Genomic DNA, 9468 nt, shown 5'->3' with positions numbered 1-9468 from the left:
TAGAAAGAGGCAGCTCCCCGCACAGCCAAGTTAGCCTACTTGAGAATCCTGAGTCAATGAGAGACACTCAAAAACCTTAGCGGATGGCTCCTAAAGAGTGTTAATGAGGTTGTAGTTGAGCTTCTGCATGCATGCACCCCCAAACACACACACACACACATACAGGAATTTTTTTGGCAACTTAGATTTCCCATCAGCTATGACTGGAACATTCTGCACCCCTGGTTCCTCTCCAGTTCTGTGTGAGATGTGTTGCACTGCACACGAGCTCTTAAACTGTTCGGTTCAAGTGTAAAGCATGAAGTTGAATCAAATCCAGTGACTTCTAAGACACTCCCACAATCCTTTGCAGTGCGCACTGGAGGCAAGTCACCATTAGTCTCAGTTTTCTTCTCAGTGGCTGTGATAAACAATCCTGACAAGGACAACTTAAGAGAGAAAGGGTAAGTTCCGGCTTACAGGTCCCGAAGGTTCCAGTCCATCATGGCTGGAAAGGCATGGCAGCAGGCAGGGACGTGCATGGTGACAGAAGCAGCTGGCACCTGTTCGCATTGCATCCTCGCTCAAGTAGTGGAGCTCATGACGGGAGCGTGGGGATATAAATATCTCAAGTCCTGACCCAGTGACCCACTTTTGCCAGCAAAGCTCCAGTCCCTAAAGGTTCCATGGCCTTACCAAATAATGGCCCCAACTGGAGACTGAGTGTCCAAACACACCAGCCTTTGAGGGACATTTCACATTCAAAAACCACCACCAAGCTGTGTCTCAACCATAGCCTGCTGAATGAAACAGTGAGATGAGCAGTCCCCACTTTTGTAGTAAGGAGTCAGCTTTTTTTGTCCCTGGCCACTTAGCCCCAAAATAATCACACAGAAACCATATTAATTAAATCACTGCTTGGCCCATTAGTTCTAGCTTCTTACTGGCTAACTCTTACATATTAATTTAACCCATCTCTATTAATCTGTGTATTGCCACATGGCAGTGGCTTGTAGGGTAAAGTTCTGTCTGGCTCCTTAAGGGCTCCATCACTTCTCTCTGACTCTGCCCTTCTTTCTCCCAGCATTCAGTCCAGTCCTCCTCGCCTAGCTCTGCTCTGTCCCACCCTGCTCTACTATAGGCTATAGTATACTATAAATAAGCAGTTCTTAATTCATTAACCAATAAAAGCAACACATAGACAGAAGGACCTCCCACACCATTTCTCCTGTTTTGCTTAAACAAATAGGAAGGCTTTAACTTTTATTGTAATTTTTCTTTTTCTGAACTGTTTGAATTTCTATAAATCAAGTGTAAATATTGTGTGAATTGCTTTAGTCATTTGTCATTATGGCGTGGGTAACTTTTTCTTCCACTAAGGATGATTCTACACTTGTAATCACATATAAACATACATGTGTGTGTGTGTATTTAATATAGTTCCTAATTGCTCTCCCTGTGTGGTATCATTGTATATATTTGTGTATGTGAGTGTGCTGTCTATTTGTGACCCTCTATACCACTAGATTAAGTATGTAAAATCTTAAATTTAGTTACAGGAAACACTCATGATTTCTTATATTTTATTTTTAATCTCTATATGATTCATTTTTATACATAACATGAGGTAAGTATTTAAGTTTTTCTTCTTTCAAGAGGTTAAACTACTGTTATCTCCCCAAGAGGGATATCCTTGAAATTAGAAAGAGAGAGAGAGAGAGAGAGAGAGAGAGAGAGAGAGAGAGAGCCTGCATAAATATATGTGCACTGTGTGCATACAAGCATCCACAGAGGTCAGAAGAACACTTTGGATTCCCTGGAACTGGAGTTACTGACTGTTGTGAGCTGCCATGTGGGTGCTGGGATCTGAACTATGGGTCCTCTTGCAAGAGTAGCTGGTGGTTTTAACCACTGAATCATCTCTCCAGCCCTTCCACTAGCGTTTTGACTGTCTCCTGACATGTTTTTTACATGGGATGTTTAGCTGTTAGGACTCTGAATGGAAGCAATCAAGACACACTTTCCATGGAACTTGCATGTGCCCAGGACTCAGTCTTCTTCCTGTAAGAGAATGTCTACTTGGGTAATCTGGTTATAAACAGTGCAGAAAGGGAAAAACAGCAAAGCAATCATTTATCCATCTGTATCAGTTCCCACTTTCTTTCTTAGAAACAGAGGTTTAAATTCTTGACTCGGTCCATGACCACTCACAAATTAGCCTGTGAGTTAGGAAGCATCTCCACCTGTGGAGTGATCTTAATGGGAAAAGGTGGGTTACATGCACTTCCTGGGGCTCAATAGCATATGGACAGGATGGTGGTAGCCAAAGCAGCTGTATTGGATTGACGAGCACCATGTTTAAGAGACCCGATGAATGGGGAACTTGTAGCCCAGTCCATGACTTCATGAAATGGATAACCCAAGAAACAGAATTCGATTTTAACCAGCGTAAGATGTGGTTTTCTTTTTTAAATTTAGACTCCTGTTATTTAAAGCTGAGTCTAATCTCAATTATACAGAGGACTACAACACAGGGAAGGCTTATGTTTTATTCAGTGTTATATCCAAAGAACTCTGACACTGGGCCTAGAACAAGGTAAATGTTCAATAAATGTTTGTACCAGGGATTTATTTTCATGTTCAGGCCTGATAGAGGTAACTCAGAAATGTTAGTTAATTTGGTTTTTTTTTCAATGTTTTACATGTATTTGTTTTGTGCAGGAGAGCATATGTGCATTCAGAGGACAACTTACTGTAACATGAGGGTCAGCTTGTTGGGGTTTCTGTCCTGCCTGGTTCCCCAGCTGTTTAGTCCCAGAGAAAATCACATAGAGAGTCTACATTAGATATAAACTTTTTGGCTCATTAGCTCAGGCTTCGTATTAGCTCTTATAATGTATATTACCCCATTATCCTTATCTATGTTAGTCACATGGCTCAGTACCTTTTTCAGCAGGGCAGGTCACATCTTGCATCTTCGGTGGTCAGGCCGGACTGGGGAAAGAGCTTCCTTCTTCCCAGAATACCCTGTTCTCATTGTCCCACCTCTACTTCCTGTCTGGTTTTCCCATCTATACTTCCTGCCTGGCTATCAGCCAATCACTGTTTATTTAAAACATAATTGACAGAATATAGAATTGTTCCACACCAACTTACAGGAGTCAGTTCTCTTCTCCCACGTCCACATGAGGCCCAGGATTGAACTCAGGTCATCACACCTGGTGGCAAGCACCTTACTACTAAGACCTCTCAACAGTCAGCTGATCTGAGAGGCACATAGTCCTCACCATGTCTTGTGGATTCTGGCCTCTTGATGATTTGTATCCCTAAGGGAAACATCGTACTCTTTGGAATGTTTTCTGGAACAGTTTTCCCTCATAGACAACTTTGGAAGGACCTCTTTTCTCTGATTTCTTGTACCTTAAGGATAGATGCACAACCCTTTTTCCTTGGAGCACACCATGAGAGGTGTGTGCCCTTGAACAGATGCCAGCCAAGCCTGAGTCTTGCCTGACCTGACCGCTGTCTACAAAGTTTATACCCTTATTTAATTGCAGTTCCATCCTTCGCCGTTCCCCTGGGGCCCATCTTTATGGAGAAAGAGGCAGTTGGCCGTGGCTGCTAGAAGCGAACATTCCTTGCTAATTATTTAATTTTCATCTGGCACAAACTACAGCCTCTTACCTTTAGGGAGAATGATAAATCAATTACCTTCCTTTGTGACCAAGGAGCTCAGCTAGCTCTTAAGACTCAAGGCAAATGTACCACTCCTTCTGTGTCCCCAATCCTAGTTGATGAATCTCCTTTCTCTTCAATTCACAATGTGGAGAATAGAAGTTAATGTCCCAGGCTGGTAAAACTGAGGCTTTGGTGATATTGTAGTGTGCACAGAAAGCCTTTCCTGCAGGAGGAGGCTGTCCTTTATTGCCACCAGAGTCAATCCAACATGGCTTAGAGTGACGTTGTTCTGATAAGTCATTGATCAATGCTTTGGGAAAAGGTGTCTTAGAGAGGTAAAACTAGTTACTCAGGTCACATCACTTCCAAGTAGCAAGGCTGGGATATTACCCAGGATGCTCTGCTTCTGATTTAGACCCACCACCCCTGCTTGGGTTTTGTTATTGTTGTTTGTTGGTTGGTTTGTTGCTTTTCACTTTTTCCAAAGAGAAGATCTTTAACTTTTTCTTTCATTACCTAACTCCCATTTTCCTTCTGAAACACAACCAAGAGTCCTTTCTCCAGGAAACTGTCCTTGGTGCTTCCAATCCTGATGGGGGAGTGTCATATATCAATCTGTTGATTTCATTGGCTAAGCAATAAAGAAACTGCTAGGCCCATTGGATAGGCCCACCCTTAGGTGGGTGGAGTAAACAGAACAGAACGCTGGGAGGAAGAGGAAGTGAGGTCAGACTCGACAGCTCTCCCCTCCGGAACAGATGCCTCAGCAGAGACGCCATGCCCAGCTCCCAGGCAGACGCACGTAATGAAGCTCCGACCCAGGATGGACTTAGGCTAGAATCTTCCCGGTAAGCGCACCTAGGGGCGCTACACAGATGATTAGAAATGGGCTAAATTAATATGTGAGAATTAGCCTAGAAGAGGCTAGATAGGAATGGGCCAAAGCAGTGTTTAAATGAATACAGTGTCTGTGTAATTATTTCGGGTAAAGCTGGCCGGGCAGGCGTCTGGAGTTTTGGGGATGTAGCCCCGCCGCCGCCCATATTACTATACAATCCAAGGCTCCTGGCGCCCCTGTGATAAGAATATGTCCCTTGAACAGGCTGCTGAATATGTGTCGCTAATGTTTGCTAGAATTTCAATATAAAACGTCCCTATAGGTTCTTGTCTTTGAACCCTTGGTTCAGCAGTAGATGGTGTTGCCTTCACGGTCTGTGGAATCTTTAGATAAGGGCTGACTGGGAAAGGAGGTCACTAGGGACAGGCCTTCAGAGTTACAACTAGAACCCTCTTTCAGTACAAACCGTCTGCTTTGTGTTTGGGACGTTGAGCAGTGAGAAAGTTCTGTCAGAGGCTTCCACTGCTAGGGGAAGGGTTGCCTACAGCTGTGCCTTCCTGGTCATGATGAACCGCACCCCCTGAACCGGGAGTCAACCTAAGTCCTTCCTCTCTTGCCTGACTTCCGTCAGGAATTTTGACAGACGAGAAGGTAACCAATACAAGGCTTCCCATGGGTTGTCGGCCTTGACTCTCATACGTTTTGTGTTGGAGGACACTATGACTACAGACGAACCATGAGGAGGAGGCCAATTCACAATGTTTATTCTTTTTCCAGAGTCTGTGTCCTTGGCCATCATAATATTTTATAATAAATGTGTTTACTAACTTGACTATCTCCTTCATGGGCTTTTAAGTTCATCAGTCTTAACCACAATTGCTAATTTTATTTGTGCTTCCATTATGCCGCAATACTAAGTGACATGGCCCACTGTGAGAACCAGGTCACCTGAATGGAAGCCTCAGTTTGGTAGCACACATGCACGCTCATGTACACACACACACTCGCACAGAGAAAGACACATATAAATGATTGTTCATGTATTCTCCAGAATACGATAGAAAACCACTCTTAAAGAAATCCCCATGTCAGGGGCTGGAGAGATGGCTCAGTGGTTAAGAGCACTGACTGCTCTTCTAAAGGTCCTGAGTTCAATTCCCAGCAACGACATTGTGATTCACAACCACCTATAGTGAGATTGGGTGCCCTCTTCTGGCCTATAGGCAGGACACTGTATAAATAAATAAATAAATCTTAAAAAAAAAGAAATCCCCATGCAAGGGTTTCTTTAATTAATTAATTTTTAATTGTGGTTTATTGATAGTGTTGCTTTGCCGACCATTGTCTAGGCTTCCTTTGAGGGGATGTGTTAAAACTATCTTTCTCTGCTCCTTTGATACAGATGTGCTTTTGTGACTCAACTTCAGGTCAGGCAATTCAGACAGAAGTAACAAGGGTCACCTCCAGAAATAGAAGCTCGAAGAGGCCACACATGATTTCCCCCTGGTCTGGTGGCCTGTAGTGACTGAGAGTGACTGAAGGGCTGAGCTCCCGCTGACCACAGCGAACACTGCAGCTGACACCGACTCGGCTGTGAGGGTCTCTGAACATTTAGTGGTTGCTACCACAATGTTTGTACGTCAGTCTATCCTGATGGAGATTGTACAGGAAGTGTACAGTCAGGTAGTTTGATGGGTTTTATGTGTCACAGAGGAGAAGGAAGGTTCTTAAAGTGACTCTTAACCCCCAAAGCTGCTGATCCTGCTGGAAGCTTCAGGACTACCAACCACAGAGCCTGAGAAGACTCTGAATCAGAGGAAGCTGCTATTCATGTCCCCCATATCACCTGGAACTGAGTGGGTTGAAATGAACCCCGGTTCCCACTGCGGGGATTTCTGCCAGATGAGCAAAAGAAGGTTCAAGGTTAAAGGATAGTGTGCTGTTCTGGAACTTTCTTCCTCAAGGCCTGTTGGAAGCAGCAGATGTGTCCTGCAGGCGACCGCATTGAGCTTGTGTCTGGAGGGAGCTACACCTGTTGCTCTTGGGAAGTGCCTTCTGCCTTTATGATTTTATTATATCTTCCATCTTGGCTGGTTAGAAGATTCATTTATACATTTAGCCAGATTTTCCCAGGGTGTAAATTTCCCCCAGAGATAAATTAAACCCTTTTAGGGATCCAATCAGTCTAGGAGGCCACCAGGGTACCATCCACCGTTTTGCAGCAGCAATTTGCCAAATAGCACCCCAGTGGCTTCCACAGACAGCACGCATCTGCAGAGAACCCTCCTTCCCACTGAGGAGCAAATGCACTCTAGAATTCTCGCCCCAGTGCGTGGACAGCTGAGGGTAGGAAATGGGGACAATGAGGCATCTGCTTGCTTTGCTCTTATCCTCCCATCTCCTTAGGGGCTGCTGTGGCAGTGAAGGATAAGCCAAGGGCATTGGGTGTTAGATTAAGCACGGCTCTGGGGTGCAAGCCTTTCCTGTAGGTGAGCTTCACTTCTCAAGGGACCTCCCTGCCCCAGGAGCCTTCCTGTGCTACCTGCTCCTGTGTTGCTTGGGTTCTAAATACTAAGGACTAGGCCGTATTCCAGGGGTTTAACCTATAATTCATCCCCCTTTTGTCTATCTCACTTCATCTATGCATTTCAGTGTTGTTTTTCCTTCCAGTAAGGCCTTATTTTCAATTATTTTATTAATTAAATTATTGTGTGAACAGTTAGCAGTCACCATATCCAAGATGCTATTTTAATTCATTACATATCAGGTATGTCCAAACATATGTCACATGTGGCCAAGTAGAATTATGGGTGTAGCTTAACACAGACATTATAAACTTCCTTAAAACATGAGTATTTATTATTACAGAGAGAGAGAGAAAATAAAAAATTATATATTTATGTGGGTTCCAGGGCTTGAACTCACGTCCTGGTGCTTGCATGGCAAGCACTTTACTGGCTGAGCTGTCTCTCCAGTCCTACTACACTTTCATTAGTAAGCTAAGTTGAATTGCAAGGGGGCGGGGCTTGGAATCCATCCCCCAGAGGAGGGCGAGCATGGAAGCTGGAGGGTGGAGTCGAAACCAAATGATGTTCAGTAACCTCTTCAAAGTCATTTTGTTGTTCGCCCAACCATCTCCACCCGTGTCCTCCACCCCTACCCCTCTTCCTACTCCTACCCCATCCCACCCCCACCGCAACAAGCTGGTTGTTGAGTAACAGCCCATCAGTGTATCCTTTTCGGTCATGTCATCATTACAGAACAAAGTGAAGGGTGACAGCTGCGCAGACCCAAGGCTTTCTTCTCTTTATTGTGACAACATGTCCCAAGGATGAAAATATTTGTAGATCTAACTTTTGGATGTGAAACAGGCGTTAAGCTGAATGGTGCTGCCTTCGTGGTGTATCCAGTATGTTCTGGGTGACTCATGGATGGGACAGATGCTTTGCCCCTCTTCCTAGACAGCGACATTTTTTTCAGCTCCGCAGGCGGCTCCCTTCCCCCAAATCAGCATAGGCAATGCTGATTAGACATTGCTCATTAGCCACCCATCCTGGAATTTCACCCAAAAATTAATGGTTTGATTGGTTATTCAGAGTCTCCCGCATCCTGACAGCCAGGCGTCAATTGAGAAGGAAGTAATATGCAAACTGAAGATTTATCTTCTTTTTTCCCAATGAATGAGCTTTTCTATGAACCAGACAGCACTCGGGGAAACTGCGGGTGCCGCCACTCTCTCGTTGTGTCTAGAGAATCTCTCAATGAACCTGATGATTTTCTAAAGCAGAATCGGGCCCTTAAGGTGTCATTTGTCCCGGCCAGTGAGATGGTAGGTAAAGGTGCTGCTTGTGAAGCCTCATGGCCTTGGTTTGATCCTCAGGACCAGCACTGTAGAAGGGGAGAACAGACTCCCACAGTTGCCGTCTGAGGGGCATAGAAGTGCCATGCGGTGAGCATGCTCACACACAAATAAATAAATATATCAATAAATGTAAAAGAAAAGATTTTTTTTCATCACGGAGATAAACACTCAGGAAATGAGGTACAGTGCAATAGTTTTGGTTTGGGTGTATTACACAGAGGTTTTACAAGGATTCAAATGGAAGGCTGTGAAACAAAACAAAAGCAGTGGTGGGGTAAGTGAGTACTGAGGCTGCAGCTTTTCCGAGGTCTGGAAGTGGCACCAGGTCCCCTGGGAGAAAGCCTGGCTCGTGCAGGATGGGGAAGGTCCTATTTTGGCTCTGCCCTGGGATCAATTTACCAAACAGATAACAGAAAACAACTGCCCAGGAGGAAATCTTTATGTGGTCCTCAAAAACAGTTAAATGATCCCTTATAATGTTCCTATAAGTTCCATGTAGGCACAAAACTTGGAATTGCAGGAGGCACTGTGGGAAAGGGAGAGCAGGAGGGAAGAAGGAAGGAGAGAAGGCAGAAAGGAAGGAAGGGACGGAGAGAGGGAGGGAGGGAGGGAGGGAGGGAGGGAGAAAGGGAAGGGAGAGAGGGAAGGGAGAGAGAGGGAGAGAGGAAGGGATAAAGGAAGGGAGGATGGGGGTAGAGGGGGATAATATTTCTAAGGTACATACATCTATGAAGTGTGAAAAGCAGAGCACTAAATCCACACATGATGTTTGGCCATCTCTTGCAACAGAACACCCTTCCACACTTCTTTGCTTCTTTCGTTTGTTTTTAATACAGAGTCTCATATATCCCGGGTGGGTCTTGAACACACTTTGTGGCTAAAGATGGCCTTGAGTGCCTGACTCTCCTGTCTTCCCATCCTGCATGCTGTGATTGCAGGAATGTGCTACCACTCCTGGTTTATACAGCTCTAGGAATCAAGTTCAGAGCGTTGTGCACAGCAGGCAAGTGAGCTACAGCTGCCGTCCAGCATCTTGTCTTCTGTAGCACCGAGTATTCTTTAGGTGATTGAAGGGAGTTTCCAAGAACTTGGGGGAATCACTCAGTCGTCT

This window comes from Microtus pennsylvanicus, chromosome 3 (assembly GCF_037038515.1).
Source record: "Microtus pennsylvanicus isolate mMicPen1 chromosome 3, mMicPen1.hap1, whole genome shotgun sequence".
In the NCBI taxonomy this organism is placed as follows: Eukaryota; Metazoa; Chordata; class Mammalia; order Rodentia; family Cricetidae; genus Microtus; species Microtus pennsylvanicus.
Note: the sequence above shows the minus strand (reverse complement) of the source record.